The sequence below is a fragment of the Phoenix dactylifera genome, unplaced genomic scaffold (assembly GCF_009389715.1).
Source record: "Phoenix dactylifera cultivar Barhee BC4 unplaced genomic scaffold, palm_55x_up_171113_PBpolish2nd_filt_p 002375F, whole genome shotgun sequence".
In the NCBI taxonomy this organism is placed as follows: domain Eukaryota; kingdom Viridiplantae; phylum Streptophyta; class Magnoliopsida; order Arecales; family Arecaceae; genus Phoenix; species Phoenix dactylifera.
In genome coordinates, this window is record NW_024069606.1 from 4,382 (window position 1) to 23,090 (window position 18,709).

General features: G+C 42.4%; 1 pseudogene; it reads left to right on the forward strand.

Moving 5' to 3' along the window:
• Positions 1–204: 204 nt before the first annotated feature.
• LOC113463132 lies at positions 205–302 on the forward strand (annotated as a pseudogene).
• Positions 303–18,709: the final 18,407 nt, after the last annotated feature.

Below are 18,709 nucleotides of genomic sequence, written 5' to 3' on the forward strand. Positions count from 1 at the left end.
CCAATGCTAGTAGGCTTAGGTAAAGGTTTATTCAGTCTATCTCCTGTATCCCATAATTGTGCAGTCTCTGCGAGAGAGTCTAAATAGTCCCATGCCTCATCGGGTTGCTTTTCCAAAAATAGACCATTGCACATAGTCTCTATAAATTGTTTTAACTGTGGAGACAACCCTTCGTAAAAGAAACTAATGCTTCTCCATGTTTCAAACCCGTGATGAGGACAAGAGAGAAGCAACTCTTTAAATCTCTCCCAGCATTCATAAAATGTTTCATAGTCTTTTTGTTGGAAGTTACTAATGTGCCTTTTCAAAAAGTTAGTCCTTTGTGCGGGAAAGAATTTTTTCAAGAATTCTCTTTGCATATCATGCCATGTTCGTAGCGATCTAGGTCTCCAGGAGTTCAGCCACGTTTTGGCTTTATCCTTTAAAGAAAAAGAAAACAAGGTCAATTTAAGGACGTCTTCCGATACATTTGGCACTCTAAATGTGATGCTAATTTTCTCAAAATCCTTAAGGTGAAGATAAGGGTTCTCGGATTCCATTCCATGATACTTTGGCAGCAATTAAATTACTCCTGGTTTGATTTCAAAGTGCTCTACGTTTTCAGGAATAATCATGCATGAAGGTTGACTAGTCCTAGTGGGGTGTAAGTATTGTCGAAGTGTCATAACTGGGGGTCTACCTTCATTACCATGGTGACTTCCTACATCGTCATCAGCCATCATATATCTAGAATGTAGAAAGAGAATCTTCTCATTCAGAAAATGCCTAAAGGGAAGGGGCCCATGTATTTGCATGACCCCTGCAGATTTTACCCTACCTACACCCGGAGCCAATCCCGATGCTAAGCGATCCGCAGTGTTCAATGTGAGCCCAACCACCCCAGATCTGAGATTTTGCGAAAGAGTTTTAATAATATGATCTAAGGAATTGTCAAAAATTTTTTGATTCAAACGCCCAGTGTTGTCCCTATTCCAACCTAGCATACAAAATTTAATTAAATTTTTTTTATGTTTTTTTTAAAAAAATAAATATAAATATAAGTACCAACTAAAGATACCCTAAAACGACATCCTAAAACAAAAATCTATTCACAATCAAACATGCAACAAAACATTACACCTCAATTTCTAATGTTTTTCTTAAATTTCTAGACAGCTCCTAACTGGTTTGAAGAGGGCACCTAAGCCTCCAATCCGGTCTAATAAACCGAGTTGACCAGGTAAGCTCCCAGGTAAGTGAAGGGGTCACGATGCGTTCGCAAAGGTCCCACTTAAAACCCACTTGCCTCGAACAGATGAACTGTCTCCCTTATAGGGATAAAGCTTGCCTAGACATCAACTAAGCCACAGAGCAAAATTGGTGCAACTTTCGGTGGTCTTCGTCCTATTGAGCTCGAATGTCCTTAGGGGCCAACGTCTAGTTGATTTTAGTTAAGCTTAGGATATTTATGCAATGGGGTGATTTTTGGGCTAAGGACGAATGATGAAATCTCGACCTTATCTTTTTAAATGGGTTCAGCCCTTAGAATATTTTATGCTGATGCCTTATACTATATGCAACAATCAAGAGATTTTTTTTTAATGTTTTAATACATGACATTAAATTTCATTGAATAGGTGATCAAGCAAATTATTTTTTTTTTTTTAAATTTTATGAGTTGAAGTTTGAAATTTGAATTCTAAAATTTGAAATTTGAAATTTTAGGTTTTTCCTTTTTTTTTTAATTTTTGAATAATCACCCTTGATCTTTTCTTAAAGTTTTTTTCTTAAACTTTCAATTAGCAACAAGGGTTAATGAGATATGATAACAATAAAATTCTGATTCTAAAAAAATTAAATGCAGAAAATTCAAAACAGAAAGCAGCAAGGTTTCGTATTAATTAATGAGACCGTTCAGATGAAAGAAACACAGGTCCTGCACCTGACGACCAAATTTGAGTTCAATCAGACGGTTAATTACTTTGATTTTAGAGTTTGATGCAGACTGTGCAGGGAATAAAAAAATAGCAGTAAAGAAACTTTTTTTTTGTTTTCGAAAGAAAAAGACTAACTACTAAAGTACTAATTAAATCTAAAATTATACTAATAAATCAGCCGTTCTCCGGCAACGGTGCCAAAAACTTGACGCGCTCGCAAAAATACTTTCGCGAAACTAATCTCCCAAGTGCAGGAGAATCGCACAAGTAGTAAATTCTCGGGAGTCCGAGGTCGAATCCTCAGGGAACGAAATATATATGAGATTATTTAGTATAATTTTAGATTAATTAATTCAATAAATATGTGGATTAAGATGATGTTTTGAAGTTTAGAGAAACTAATTAATAGATTAAGTTCGATAATAAAGAGATGGTTAGGGATCCGGAATCCCCCTTGACAATAATACATTCAAGATATTAACTCTATAGTTTCTGATTTAAAAGTTCAAATGTAGGATAGATCTAATCATGGAATATATTGTTTGAACACACGAACTCAATTTCTAAGCATTTGTCGTGCCGGTTATGTCTACGATAAATCAAATAATAAAGTAATCCATGCATCAATAGATATAAACCATTAAAGAACTATCTACAACATAGGCAAGCAAGAAACCAAAACATATCAAAAGATCTAAATTGAATAGAATAATAGTTTAGAGTTTACTCCAAGAAAGTAACAAGTCAAGGGTTCTCCCATCACCCTAGACCAAAGGGATTAGCCGGCCATCAACATGAAAAATCTCCCCTGTTCCTGTTCCCTTTTTTTTCTTTTTATTTTCGGAAACAGGGCCTCCCCTGTTTCTCTCCTCCTCTGTTTTTTTCTTTGTTTTCAAATGAGAGCTCCCCTTCCCTTCCCAGCCGAGAGGGATATAACAAGCTGCCTTCTTCTCAGCCGTGGAAGAAGCTGAACCATGCTGGGACTCGGCTGAACGCGTGTGACCTTTGCTGGGAGCTGAGATGCAGATCTGGAAGACGCCCGGATGCTAGCTGATCAAAGATGCGGAAATCGTGGGATGCTGGGGCTCGAGAGATTCGCAAACAGATGCGGAATGGACTGGGAGAAGTTGGATCGCACGCAGACGGATCGCTGATGTTGGCTGCACGCGGACGCTTGGAGAAGCTGGATGCGGGAGATTAGATCATGGATCCTTGCATGCGGATGGGGTCTGAGAAGCTTCATGGGCAAATCACTGGGAAGAGGCGGACGGCTGAGGTTTGGATGCGCTGGATACGGACGGTTGGGAGACGTGTGAGGCGGGCTGAAGAAGAGTTGGGCTCTGTTCTGCAGTTGGGAAGAGATAAATTTATATAAAATAATGATGAAAATTATAATAAGTGCTAAGGATAAAATATTTAATCATGCAAATGTTAACACCTATCATTTATCATTATTTTGCTAGCATTAGGCTAAGTTAATTTATACTTAGATCGCACTTTTGTGCTCTCATCAGTTACCGGAAGTGGCTTTAACTCAAGTTTGGAAGGGGACTCGATGGAGGGACACTGTGGCATACTAGAAAGGGTAGGAAGTGGTTCATATTGGATACGCCAAGGATGAGAATTTGTGGGAGACGGATTGTCAAGTAGGACATTGACTTCTTCTATGGCCTTGTTTAAATCAAAATTATCAATGTCAAAATGGGCTAAACATGCTTCCAAAGGGTCATCTGCTAGAATGTAAGGAAGAGCTTCTTGTACAAGATCGTCCATTTTGTCTACTAGGAAGCACTCATCTTTCCTTGCAGGTTGATCAGAGGCATGGAATACATTTAGTTTGACTTTCATGTTCCCAAAAGATACATCCATCACCCGAGTTCTACAGTTAATACATGCATTGGCTGTAGCTAAGAAGGGACGACCAAGAATCATAGGGATCTGTTTCTTAAGGTTCGGCACAGGTTCCATATCAAGGACGATAAAATCAACTGAAAAATAAAATTTATTTACCTTGACTAGGACATCTTCAATTGTTCCTCATGGTATTTTAACAGATCGATCAGCCAATTGTAGGGACAACGAAGTAGGCTTTAATTCACCTAATCCGAACTTCTTGTAGACTGAATAAGGAAGGAGGTTAACACTTGCCTCTAAATCTAATAGTGCTCGATCAATAGAATTATCTCCTACCAAACAAGAGATGGTAGGTGCACCAGGATCCTTGAACTTAGGAGGGATTTTGTGCTGGAGGATGGAGCTCACTTGTTTAGTTAGGAAGACCTTTTTAGGCACATGTGTCCTACATTTTTGTTTTTGGGTACAAAGGTCTTTGAGAAATTTGGCATACGATGGAACTTGTTTTAAGGCATCAGAAAGAGGAAGGTTGATTTTGATTTGTGTGAAGACCTCCATTATTTCTTCTAATGAAGTTGCTTTCATGCCAAAGGTGTTGGGAACCCGCCCATGCCGCTGATATTTCAAAAATTTTTCAGATGGCAGCGGAATCGGCATGCACGGGTTCGACGTTCATCATGAACGCTTGTTTCGAGACCTTTCGTAATTAGGTAAGAATTAAAGCTTTTAAAACAATAGGAAGATCAAATCTTCACCTTGCGCGGGTAGACGATCACCGCGAATCTGAATTCGTGGTTATGGGAGAGGGTTCGCTTGAAGCCGTTCAAACGTCCGGCCTCTACGGGTATCCACACGAAGTAGAGAACCGATCAAAGCTTTCTTGTCTTCCCGGGATGCTAGCTCCCTTGCAAAGACTCCTTTGATGGCTGATCTCTTCTCTTTCTTTCAACTCTTGAAAGTGCTTGAGAGGAGGAAGAAGAAGGTTGAAGAAGAGGAAGAAGAAGAATCCCCACGCAGCCTTCTTTCTTTTCCCTGCGTTGGAAGGAAGAAGGGAGGAAGAGGATGCCGCCAACCTTTGGCCTTGGTCTTCCTTGCTTGCGGCTGATCACAAGAAGAGAGGAGAGGGAGGCTCACGGCAAGGAGAAGGAGGAGTTCTTCTATGCTTAGGGCGCCGGCCTCACACCTCCTTTTATAGCCATCTAGGGTTCCTACTAAGTAGGAGCCCTAGACATCTTTCCAAAGAGGGGGCGCCGGCCCCCTCTCTTGTGCCGCACCAATGGATCAAGGGGGAGGGGCTTGCGCCCCTCCCTCTTGGTAAACCCTAGTCCACATTAGGGTTTGCATTGCCCTAATGTGGTCAAGCCCTAATCCTATTAGGTTTAGCCCAAGGGTGAACCAATGGATCCAATCTAGGTAAGTCCTAATCCAATTAGAACTTGAATCAATTTTGACTCAATTGAACTCTTCAATCCTAATCCAATTAGGAGTCTTATTGATTCATTAGATTAATAATTAATTGTGACTTAAGAAACCCTAATCCATATTAGGATGTATTTAGTCCTAATCCAATTAGGATTAGATTTGAATCCGAAGTCCTAATCCAATTAGGATTCCTAGGAATCCTACTCTAAGTAGGAATCCGATTTAGATTCAAAATTCCTAATCTTATTAGGATTGAGGAATCCTATTCCAAGTAGGAATCCCAGTCCTAATCCAATTAGAACTCTAGGTATCCTATCCGAAGTAGGATTCTTGTTTCAAGTCCAATTAATTAATTCCTTTTTCCTTCTTCAACCTTTTATCAATCAAATTGATTTCTTGTGATTCCTAATCACGATTTCAACCATCGGATCGGTCAATACTTCTAGTGTGTGTGACCCCATAGGTTCTATTCTGACTGGTAGTGAGATATATTGTGATCTCTATCACTATATCATTGAAAACTCCTTTCAATGGGTTGGAACGATTCCAACTCAACTCATTAGGGTTTATCGATCATCAAGATAATCCCTATGAGTCCCACCATCCACTAGTGACACCTAGCAGCATGTAGTGGCTACCCAGCAGAATAGAATGATGAACCTCTAGGTGCAGTTAAACATGTGATACAGTCCTACTATCGTGGATCCCTACAGGACGGAGGTCATGGACAACTCGTCAAACCCCATCGTCTGTCATATGTCAAGATTTATTCGACTCGAGTTCGATAGTGAAAAACTCTTTCTCCACTGTGCATACTGCCCCGGCCGAGGTCTTACGAACTCAGTCTTATAAATCACATAGGATCTCTCCTTATCTATCAAGGTCGATAGATTCCATATAGGTGCATACCCTTACTCCTACAGTGAACTTACTGCAGCCAATCTACACTGCATGGACCCATATGGCTAGAGACCATGTATGTGTGCAGTCAAACTACAATAACCTCACTGTGAGTAGCCGAAGCGCCGCAGGTCAAAGGACCAGTCACACTACTGCAACATCAAGCAAGTCACTGACGAGTGGATAGACATCCAAGTGACTTCTTGTATTGGTCACGCTCAGTACCCTTGTTCTCTAACAAGCACCTGCACTATCACTTCAGTGTCCCTACACTGTGGACTCAAGTCTCGTCCATCCAGAAGGAGAGTGATCTGTGCACTGATCGGATCGATCACCGTCCTCGTGATGATCCTTTGATTAGGAGCATTTAGAAATTAATCACCAATGATACATGGCTCAAATTCTCAACTCTTGAGAATATGTATCATCATCTTATTAATTTCTTGGACGATTCATAGACACATAAACAATATGAATGAAAAAGATGCCTTTTATTTATTCAATAATAAATAGTCAAGTACAAAATTATGTCCCTAGAATCAACAATGTGTCAGCCAAATTGGCTTCTAGGGCATACATCTAACAATCTCCCACTTGCACTAAAGCCAATTGGTCATATATCTTAGGCCCATCTTCTCAAGGTGGGCTTCAGTCTTTTGCTGACTCAGCTGCTTAGTGAAAGGGTCTGCCACGTTATCCGCGGAGTCTACTCTCTGCACCTCTACATATTTCTTCTCCACATAGTCGCGTATGAGGTGAAAGCGCCGCTCTATATGCTTAGACTTCTGATGAGACCTTGGCTCCTTAGCAAGGGCTATGGCGCCATTGTTATCGCAGTAGAGTGTTATGGCATCTGATGTCATCACATCCAGCTCTGCAATGAATTTCTTGAACCAGAAGCCTTCCTTAGTAGCTTCAGAGGCGGCGATGTATTCGGCTTCCATAGTCGAATCAGCAATGATCGGTTGTTTAGAACTCTTCCAATTCACCGTACCACCATTGCACAAGAACACGTATCCAGATGTTGACTTCCTGTCATCGACATCAGTCATGAAGTCTGAATCTGTGTACCCTTCTACCTTTAACTCTGATGATCCTCCAAAAACCAAGAATAAATCTTTAGTTCTTCTCAAGTACTTAAGAATATTCTTCACAGCTGTCCAGTGTTCTTCACCTGGATTCGACTGATATCTGCTTGTGACACTCACAGCAAGAGCTATATCAGGTCGTGTACATAGCATGGCATACATGAGGCTTCCTATTGCCGATGCATAAGGAATCTTGCTCATGCGTTGAATCTCCTCAGGTGTGTTGGGGCACATCTTCTTGGAGAGATGAATTCCATGCCTTAGGGGTAAAAGACCCCTCTTGGAGTTTTCCATGCTGAACCTCTTCAGCACCTCCTCTATGTACATTTTCTGTGACAGGCCAAGCATCCTTTTAGATCTATCTCTATAGACCTTTATTCCCAAAATATAGGATGCTTCCCCAAGGTCTTTCATGGAGAATTCTTTTGACAACCAGACCTTGACCGAGGTTAGCATGGGAATATCATTCCCAATCAGGAGAATGTCATCTACGTACAGTACGAGAAAAATGACAGCACTCCCACTAACCTTTTTATAAACACATGGTTCCTCCTCGTTTTTGATGAAATCAAACGTTTTGATTGTATCATCGAAACGAGTGTTCCAACTCCGAGATGCTTGCTTTAGTCCATAGATGGACCTTTGCAGCTTGCAGACCTTGTGATCTCCATCAATGGAAGTAAAACCCAAAGGCTGTTCCATATAGATATCTTCATCAAGATATCCATTCAGGAAAGCAGTTTTCACATCCATCTGCCAGATTTCATAATCATGAAATGCTGCAATGGCAAGCAATGTTCGGATGGATTTTAGCATGGCTACAGGTGAAAAGGTCTCCTGATAGTCAATGCCTTCGCGCTGACTATACCCTTTCGCCACAAGCCTTGCCTTATAGGTCTCTACCTCTCCATCCGAACCTATCTTCCTTTTGTAGATCCATTTGCATCCAATAGGTACAATACCTTCTGGTGGATCTACTAAGGTCCAGACTTGGTTGGAATGCATGGAGTCTATCTCTGACTTCATAGCTTCCAGCCATTTCTCGGAATCGATATCAGATATCGCCTCGTTGTAGGTTTTGGGATCCTGTATGTGATCCCTATCTCCCACTAGGAACATTTCCTCAGTATCCTCTTCAAGTATACCTAAGTATCTATCGGGAGGATGGGAGACTCTACTAGATCTACGAGGTGGTTGAGGGACATCGTGTACTGGCTCCTTATGAATAGGTTCTTTAGGATCCATGACTCGTTGCTTTTCGGAGACTTTCTCTTCAAGCTCAATTTTCCTCCCACTGCCTCTATCAAGGATAAACTGTTTTTCCAAGAAGATGGCATGACGGCTCACAAACACATTGTGATCCTCTGAGACGTAAAAATTGTATCCTAATGACTCTTTAGGATATCCTATAAAACGAGCACTTATGGTCCTAGCCTCTAACTTGTCCGCCTGTAGTCGCTTGACGTGGGCCGGACATCCCCAAATCTTGAGATGACCCAGACTTGGTTTCTTACCATGCCATATCTCATACGGTGTGGTAGGAACGGATTTAGAGGGAACTCTATTCAATAAATAAATCGCTGTGAGTAAGGCATCTCCCCAAAGGAACATAGGTAAATCAGTGAAGCTCATCATGGACCTGACCATATCCAATAGGGTCCAATTTCTCCTCTCTGACACCCTGTTGAGTTGAGGTGTACCCGGAGGTGTCCATTGTGAGACTATGCCGTTTTCTTTGAGATAGTCCCGGAATTCCCCACTAAGGTATTCTCCTCCCCGATCTGATCGAAGAGCCTTAAGAGGTTTTCCAGTTTGTTTTTCTACTTCATTTTTGAACTCTTTGAACTTTTCAAAGGATTCAGACTTGTGTCTCATAAGATACACATACCCATACCGTGAATAATCATCGGTAAAGGTAATGAAGTAAGAATAACGTCCCCTGGCCAGCACATCGAATGGGCCACATACATCTGTATGTACTAGGGTAAGTATTTCAGTGGTCCTCTCCCCATGTCCTACAAAGGGCAGTCTAGCCATCTTTCCTTGAAGACAGGACTCGCAAACTGGATATGACTCGGAAGTCAATGAGCCTAAGAGCCCATCTTTATCCATTTTGTTCATTCTATCTTCTCCAATATGGCCAAGTCTGAGGTGCCACAAATATCTTTGGTTTATCTCATCTCTGGATCTTTTGGATCCTTTGGCACTCACATCTTGCTCGGTAACATTCACAGATACATCCATATGTAAATGATAGAGACTGTCAATCATGAAACCACGTGCGACTATTTTATTTCTTAAATAAATAGAACAGCAGTCTTTGTCAAATGTAAAAACATGACCTTCCTGTGCTAGACATGAAACAGAAATCAAATTTCTGCTAGCAACAGGTACATAATAGCAGTCTCTAAGTATTAAACTAAATCCAGACGGTAGTCGCAGATGGTAGGTGCCCACAGCCACAGCAGCAACTTTTGCCCCGTTGCCAACCCGAAGGGTTACCGCACCTTCCGCCAACCTTCTACTTTCCTTTAGACCCTGCATGGTAGTGCACAAATGAGCACTAGAACCAGAATCTATAACCCAACTAGAAGTAGAAGAAACCGTTAGATTAGTTTCAATTATGAGCAAGTCTATACCTTCTGAAGGTGTGTCACCTTTCTTGTTCTTTAGGCTCTCGAGGTATGAAGGACAGTTTCTCTTCCAGTGGCCTTCGACATTGCAGTGGAAACATTTTTCTTTGTCGTTAGCCTTTTTCTTTTGAACTTCCTTCTTTGGCTTCTTGTCTTTCTTCTGCTTCTTAGCAGGCTTCTTTTTCTTCCAAGTAGACTTTCTCTTGGAACCAGAAGTCAACTCAGCAGCGAGGACATTGCCCCTTGAACCTTTCAAGGCTCCCTCAGCAGTTACCAACATGTTGATTAGTTCAGTCTTAATGCATTCAATCTTATTCATGTGGTAGTTTACTATAAACTGACCAAATGAATCAGGAAGTGACTGTAGGATCAAATCCACTTGCAATTCCTTGTGCATGTCCATACCGAGCTTCTCAAGCTCCTCTAGGTCCTTGATCATGGTCAGACCGTGATCATGGACAGACTGCCCTTCGCGCATCTTCGCTTTGAAAAGCCTCTTGGACACTTCAAAACGAGCTGTGCGACTCTGCTCACCATACAACTCTTGTAGGTGTGCCAGTATGTCCCTAGCAGTCTTTATATTTTCATGCTGGCATTGGAGTTCATTAGACATAGATGCCATCATATAGCATTTTACTCTAATGTCATCGTCCAACCACTTTTTATGCATCTCACGCTGAACATCAGTGGGACGTGCTGGTAATGTGGGGTATCTGAATCGAGTATATAACCTATCTTCTCACAGTCCAAAACTATTTTGAGATTTCTAAGCCAGTCCTTGTAATTGGTTCCGGTCAGTCGGTTGGTCTCAAGAATACGGGTCAAAGGGTTTGAAGCCGACATTGTATCTGCAGAGAGTAAAGATTCTAGTTAGACTTTTGTACTTGATCCTAATCTGTCCTAAGGTCTTTTAGAACAAATGTGACTCCCACTATTTTCTCGAATTCCTCACACTCCCCTGGTAGGAAAACGGAAATCCCACACGACTAGGGTTTCTAGTGGGTACTGCGGTCCCACCAATTTACATGCCACCTCACCTAACAGTTATTGGTGACACATAGATGGATGAGTGTACAACTCTTGTACAATGCTTCTCAAGCATGTTGCAGTGCAACTTGGTCTCTAAGCCATGAAGACCTCACCTAACAGTTATTGGTCCCATTTCTTAGTTAAGTCAGACCCACTGTATAACCGTAGGAATAAAGTCGTCATTGGGTCCTCACCTAACAGTTATTGGTGCCCAACCCCACCTTTACCCTACAACATCTCATGTCTATAGAGAGGTCCAGCCCCCCAATGCAACTTGACCACTGTATCCAGCCGAGACAAGTCAACATCAGAAAGGCCTTAGCAGCTCTACTACAGTGGAAGACCTATTGACTTAATATTGGTTAATCAGGTCTTAGTGTTTGCAACTTGAGCCTTTCATAAGAGGTAATCGAACAATTGGCCAGGTAAGCAGGTGGGAGGCTCCCCTTACTCAGAGAGTAAGGTCCTAATTAAGTAACCACCTTTCATGCTTTCTTAGACACCAATTAGATCAATTAATCTAATATGACTTGCTCATGTCGGTTCACTCTTGACTTGATTGAGGAGGTTTTGATTTAGGTCTCAATTGGGTTTGCTACATCACATGTAGACCTATCTACCCGACTCTCATTCACATCACATGCAAACGGCGCATTGCAGGCAGTTATAATCGCGGCAATAATTAAAGCTAAACTTTAACTAGGTGATGATCATGGATTCTAATTAGGTCGTATTACAAGCACATGCACATCAATTGATCAAGTGGTCTTCAACTCTTGAATTGGTTCCAAGCCTCCTTGATTCGATCCTTGATCAACCCTTGATCCCATCGCCATCAACCGCTTGGATCACCTTTCATCTCATGCCTTTGCTTCAACTTGATCGTTGATGTACATCACATCACAGAAATACAACCAGATGTAAAATAAAAATAAAAATAATTTACATCTCCTTTTAGGAGGCACGCAGGCCTCTCAAAACATCAAATAAGATGCATGCAAGCATCTGAAAAATTACATGACATCGCAGATCACATCGCAGGTCATTACATTTGATACCAAAAGGGGTTGAATCCTATGATCATCACCGTATGCTACAATTATAATTTTCAGATCTGAAACTTAACTGATTATATCATGACATAGGTCGCTGATCATGCTAATCATGATTGTAAACTTTGTAATCCCATTAACAATGCAATTAGAATCATCTTTTTATCACATAAAAATCAGCATGTAAAAATCAGCACCCCTGAAAAAATCTGCATGCAGAATTTTTCAGCATGCATGATCATTTAATTTTCAGATCTAATATGCCTTTAGATGTTTAATTCTTACCTTAATCTACGAAGCCTAGGCTCTGATACCACTGTTGGGAACCCGCCCATGCCGCTGATATTTCAAAAATTTTTCAGATGGCAGCGGAATCGGCATGCACGGGTTCGACGTTCATCGCATGAACGCTTGTTTCGAGACCTTTCGTAATTAGGTAAGAATTAAAGCTTTTAAAACAATAGGAAGATCAAATCTTCACCTTGCGCGGGTAGACGATCACCGCGAATCTGAATTCGTGGTTATGGGAGAGGGTTCGCTTGAAGCCGTTCAAACGTCCGGCCTCTACGGGTATCCACACGAAGTAGAGAACCGATCAAAGCTTTCTTGTCTTCCCGGGGTGCTAGCTCCCTTGCAAAGACTCCTTTGATGGCTGATCTCTTCTCTTTCTTTCAACTCTTGAAAGTGCTTGAGAGGAGGAAGAAGAAGGTTGAAGAAGAGGAAGAAGAAGAATCCCCACGCAGCCTTCTTTCTTTTCCCTGCGTTGGAAGGAAGAAGGGAGGAAGAGGATGCCGCCAACCTTTGGCCTTGGTCTTCCTTGCTTGCGGCTGATCACAAGAAGAGAGGAGAGGGAGGCTCACGGCAAGGAGAAGGAGGAGTTCTTCTATGCTTAGGGCGCCGGCCTCACACCTCCTTTTATAGCCATCTAGGGTTCCTACTAAGTAGGAGCCCTAGACATCTTTCCAAAGAGGGGGCGCCGGCCCCCTCTCTTGTGCCGCACCAATGGATCAAGGGGGAGGGGCTTGCGCCCCTCCCTCTTGGTAAACCCTAGTCCACATTAGGGTTTGCATTGCCCTAATGTGGTCAAGCCCTAATCCTATTAGGTTTAGCCCAAGGGTGAACCAATGGATCCAATCTAGGTAAGTCCTAATCCAATTAGAACTTGAATCAATTTTGACTCAATTGAACTCTTCAATCCTAATCCAATTAGGAGTCTTATTGATTCATTAGATTAATAATTAATTGTGACTTAAGAAACCCTAATCCATATTAGGATGTATTTAGTCCTAATCCAATTAGGATTAGATTTGAATCCGAAGTCCTAATCCAATTAGGATTCCTAGGAATCCTACTCTAAGTAGGAATCCGATTTAGATTCAAAATTCCTAATCTTATTAGGATTGAGGAATCCTATTCCAAGTAGGAATCCCAGTCCTAATCCAATTAGAACTCTAGGTATCCTATCCGAAGTAGGATTCTTGTTTCAAGTCCAATTAATTAATTCCTTTTTCCTTCTTCAACCTTTTATCAATCAAATTGATTTCTTGTGATTCCTAATCACGATTTCAACCATCGGATCGGTCAATACTTCTAGTGTGTGTGACCCCATAGGTTCTATTCTGACTGGTAGTGAGATATATTGTGATCTCTATCACTATATCATTGAAAACTCCTTTCAATGGGTTGGAACGATTCCAACTCAACTCATTAGGGTTTATCGATCATCAAGATAATCCCTATGAGTCCCACCATCCACCAGTGACACCTAGCAGCATGTAGTGGCTACCCAGCAGAATAGAATGATGAACCTCTAGGTGCAGTTAAACATGTGATACAGTCCTACTATCGTGGATCCCTACAGGACGGAGGTCATGGACAACTCGTCAAACCCCATCGTCTGTCATATGTCAAGATTTATTCGACTCGAGTTCGATAGTGAAAAACTCTTTCTCCACTGTGCATACTGCCCCGGCCGAGGTCTTACGAACTCAGTCTTATAAATCACATAGGATCTCTCCTTATCTATCAAGGTCGATAGATTCCATATAGGTGCATACCCTTACTCCTACAGTGAACTTACTGCAGCCAATCTACACTGCATGGACCCATATGGCTAGAGACCATGTATGTGTGCAGTCAAACTACAATAACCTCACTGTGAGTAGCCGAAGCGCCGCAGGTCAAAGGACCAGTCACACTACTGCAACATCAAGCAAGTCACTGACGAGTGGATAGACATCCAAGTGACTTCTTGTATTGGTCACGCTCAGTACCCTTGTTCTCTAACAAGCACCTGCACTATCACTTCAGTGTCCCTACACTGTGGACTCAAGTCTCGTCCATCCAGAAGGAGAGTGATCTGTGCACTGATTGGATCGATCACCGTCCTCGTGATGATCCTTTGATCAGGAGCATTTAGAAATTAATCACCAATGATACATGGCTCAAATTCTCAACTCTTGAGAATATGTATCATCATCTTATTAATTTCTTGGACGATTCATAGACACATAAACAATATGAATGAAAAAGATGCCTTTTATTTATTCAATAATAAATAGTCAAGTACAAAATTATGTCCCTAGAATCAACAATGTGTCAGCCAAATTGGCTTCTAGGGCATACATCTAACAAAAGGGAGAAGGTGCTTTCAGACATTGAGGAGAAGGGGCCTTTGGTATAAGAGGTATGGTCGATACTGGACTAGATGGTTTCTCCAACCTTATTGTCCACTACGCGTCCGCTTCTTAAGGTAGTCATGGCATTAGCTTGTTCATGGTGAACATTATTTGGGTGAGTCTCTTGAGCCATGTACTGCCCTCTCGGGTTACTCACTTGTTGGCTTGGAAGCTTGCCTTCCTCTCTTTTATTTAGTGCACTCGCTAGCTGCCTGATGCAGGAGCACCACCCTCATTCTAATGGCGTGGAACATTGGGTGAGGGGTGAAGAGAATTTGAGTCCAAGAACAGTTGAGTCCAAGCTGAAATTAGATTGAGTCCCTACAATAAGTGATTTGATTCACAATGGGTTAGCCTCTTCAGTGTCAATTAGATTGAGTCCAAGGCATGAATGGGTCCATGGCTAATTAGAAGTGGTCACATGTCAAAATAAAGAGAAGTTCAACCATGAAGACCTCTCACATGTGGAAGAAATTCAGAGTTCAGATCTAGTTGAAATCCGTGACAGATTAAATACCATATGGTATTTTGAAAATTTTGGGAGCTACAGAAGTCTGATTAAGTTGATTCAAATTTTGTTAGAAAGTAGACATCCGTAGCTTTCCAATGACTATAAGAACATAAAATTTGGAGATCATATGACATTTTAGGAGTCTTCCGAACTTCATGCTGATGTTGGTACCCGAAAAGGAGTTCCACCTAGATAAATATTCATGGCATGCGGTTGAATTCCTTTTGATGGGTTTCAATCCACACGCCATGGATATGGATCTTAGGTGTCTAGGATTAGGTGTTAAGGCCTTTGATTGGTCAATTAGAAAATTTAAATTTTGAATTGAGTCCACATGTAATTAGGAGTCAAATTTAAAATTCTGTGTAGTCCTTATCCTTATCCTTTGCCAACCTTTCCTTCTATATAAAGGAGGGTATGATGAATGAAGTTAGTTTTTTTTGGATTTCGAAATTATGATTTGTTTGCGTGAAGAGAGGCTACTCCTCTTGCTGGTGCGATGCCAAAGGGGCTGAGGGAAGGTGGGATGCCTCCCCTTCACGCCATTTGAAATTGGGTTGGTTTTGGATGAGATTTTCCTAACCAACTCAAGTTTATCCTTATCCCTTCCTTTGTTCTCATGCCTCCACCCCTTGTGTGCACCCTCCTTGAGTGCCACATCAGCATTTCAGCGCCTCCCTCATGCCCAAGACTCCTTTCCCACGTCCTCCTCTAAGTCCTATTGACATTATGACTCCACAAAACCCAATTCAGCCTAGTCAATTGGTCTAGCCAATTTCAGCCCCCACTAAAATTGGTGTCCAATTTGGTCCATTGGCTGACCCTCCTTGAACCCAATCTCGCCATCCAGCAACCCATCTTCTTCCTCCTTCCTTCCACCACAAAAAACCCTAGCCTCCATTGCCATTGCTTTGAAAAAAAAAAAGAAGAAAGATTCAGCCATCCTCAAAGAAGAAAAAAAATCTGCAGCCCACCCCGATTGCGTCAATTGGTATCAGAGCGAATCCTTATCGCCATGAGTACCAGAAGTGGTAGCCCCTACAACAATGAACGACAACGTGCTGAGATGATGGCCGAGCTCATCCGGCAAGTGGCGGCCTTGAATCAGAAGGTGGAAGTTGTTTGGGATCGTCTCTTCTCCGAGCCAAACAATCTTGAAGATGAACATGTTGTCCCCGCGCAACCTGAAAATTCAGAAGTGCCATTTGGAGGAGACCCCGATGTTGAAGCATTCTCCCCTGGGGGTCTATCACCCCAAAGGCCACCTAGGAATCAGCAGATGCCCCCTCCAAACATTCCTCGTATGGGGAATAATTTTAGAAACCCCTATGTTCATCAAAATCAGCGGGAGCACAATGATCTCGACGATGTCATGAAGCGGGTTCATGTAGAAGTTGCTGATTACAGCGGAAGCATAGACCCAACCCACTTTCAGGATTGGCTGATGTCTCTCGAAGACTACTTCGAATGGTTCAGCATGCCCAATGAAACCAAGGTGCGATTCGTGAAGATGAAGCTCAAGGGCCAAGCACGCATATGGTGGCATAGCGTTGAAGAGAAGCTTCATCGACTCCGACAGCCCCCTATCAATGATTGGAAAGAGATGAAACTTCGTTTGAAGGAAAAGTTTCTTCCCCTTGATTATGAGGAGACACTCTTCGAAGAACTTCTGAAACTTCGTCAAGGGAACTCTTCCGTAGAGGAGTATACGGCCCAATTCCATGAGTTGATGATCCGCAGCAACCTCACGGAGACGGATCGTCAGTCCCTAACTTGGTACCGATCCGGGCTGAGGGATGACATCAAGAGGGAGCTAATGACGACGCGCATCTTCAGCCTAGAGGAGGCATACCAACTCGCCATTCGAGCTGAATCACAGCTACGACAAAGATGCCCTGCGCAAGCATCGGTTGCACGAAGATTTCTCGAGCGCAGCACCAACCAAGGAGTTCCATTTTCTCGAGGTAACGCCCCTGCTTTCAGATCAGAAACCTCTGTAAATAGAAGCACATATCAGGAAAGAGGTGCTCCAAGGGCTAATGAAAAGGGTAAAGGTCCTATGCCACAATCCACACCACAAGGGAAGAATCCTATTGAATGTTACAAGTGCGGCGGGCGAGGCCATTTCGCTGTTGTTTGTCCTACCCGAGACCAATGATTTGCATTGGTATGTGAAGAGGATGAGATCATACGACCCTCTGAAGTCACTCCTCCCTCTCAGCCCGCTGATGAAGAGGGAAATGAAGGGAACGAAGAACATGATGAAGAAGTCCCTGCGGTGGAACTAGAAGCTTCAGATCTACCTGTGTGCGTCGTACGGCGGGTTCTTACGGGTTGCAAGCAGAAGGAGAACATGGAGGAAGATTGGAGGCACACCAATATCTTCCACACTCGCGTCGAGCATGCCAACAAGTCTCTAAACCTCATCATTGACAATGGAAGCTGCATGAACATCATTTCTGAAGAAGTGCTGAAAAAGCTGAATCTGAAACCGGTACCGCATCCAAAGCCGTATCGGGTAAGTTGGATTGAAGACTCCTCCATCCCTATTAAACAAAGATGCTTGATCAGTTTTTCACTTGGTAAGGACTTCCGAGATGAAGTATGGTGCGATGTTCTGCCCATGAAAGCGTGCCATCTTCTTCTAGGAAGACCTTGGTTGTATGATCGTAGTGTCAAGTATGATGGTCGATCCAATTGTTATTCTCTATATTGTGCCAACAAAAGAGTTGTGTTAAAGCCCCTTCGGATCACTGATTTTACCTCTGAAAATCTGATAATCCAACGGGTTTTAACCATGAGAAAGTTTGAAGCTTGTAGCCGAGAGATTGGAGTCATGTATGCACTAGTGTCTAGGAAAGTTGGGGCTGAAATTTCAGAAGTTGTTCCTCTTGATTTCAAGTCTATATTGGATGATTTTTCTGATGTAACCCCTGAGGACTTTCCCAAGGAGCTTCCACCGATGAGGGACATCCAACATGCCATAGATTTGGTGTCCGGTTCAAGCTTACCGAATCTTCCCGCATACCGGCTGAATTTGAGAGAACATGAGGAGCTTCATCGCCAAGTCCAAGAACTTTTGGACAAGGGATTCATCCGAGAGAGCCTCAGTCCATGTGCCGTCCTGGCTCTACTTAATCCCAAGAAGGATGGTTCATGGAGAATGTGCATGGACAGCAGAGCAATCAACAAGATTACAGTGAAGTACCGTTTTCCGATCCCGCGGCTTGACGACATGCTGGATTTGTTGCATGGAGCCACCATCTTCTCCAAGTTGGACCTTCGAAGTGGCTACCACTAGATCAGAATCAGACTAGGGGATGAGTGGAAGACGGCATTTAAGACCAAGGATGGCCTCTATGAATGGATGGTTGTGCCGTTTGGTCTCCCCAATGCACCAAGTACTTTCATGCGGGTTATGAATCAAGTGCTGAAACCGTACATTGGGCGCTTTGTGGTTGTTTATTTTGATGACATTTTGATTTTCAGTCGTAGCCGTGTGGAGCATCAGCAACATCTTCGCCGAGTGCTTCTTACACTTCGATCAGAAAAACTTTATGTTAACCTGAAGAAGTGCTTCTTTGCTGAATCACAAGTACCATTCCTTGGTTTCATAATTTCAGATC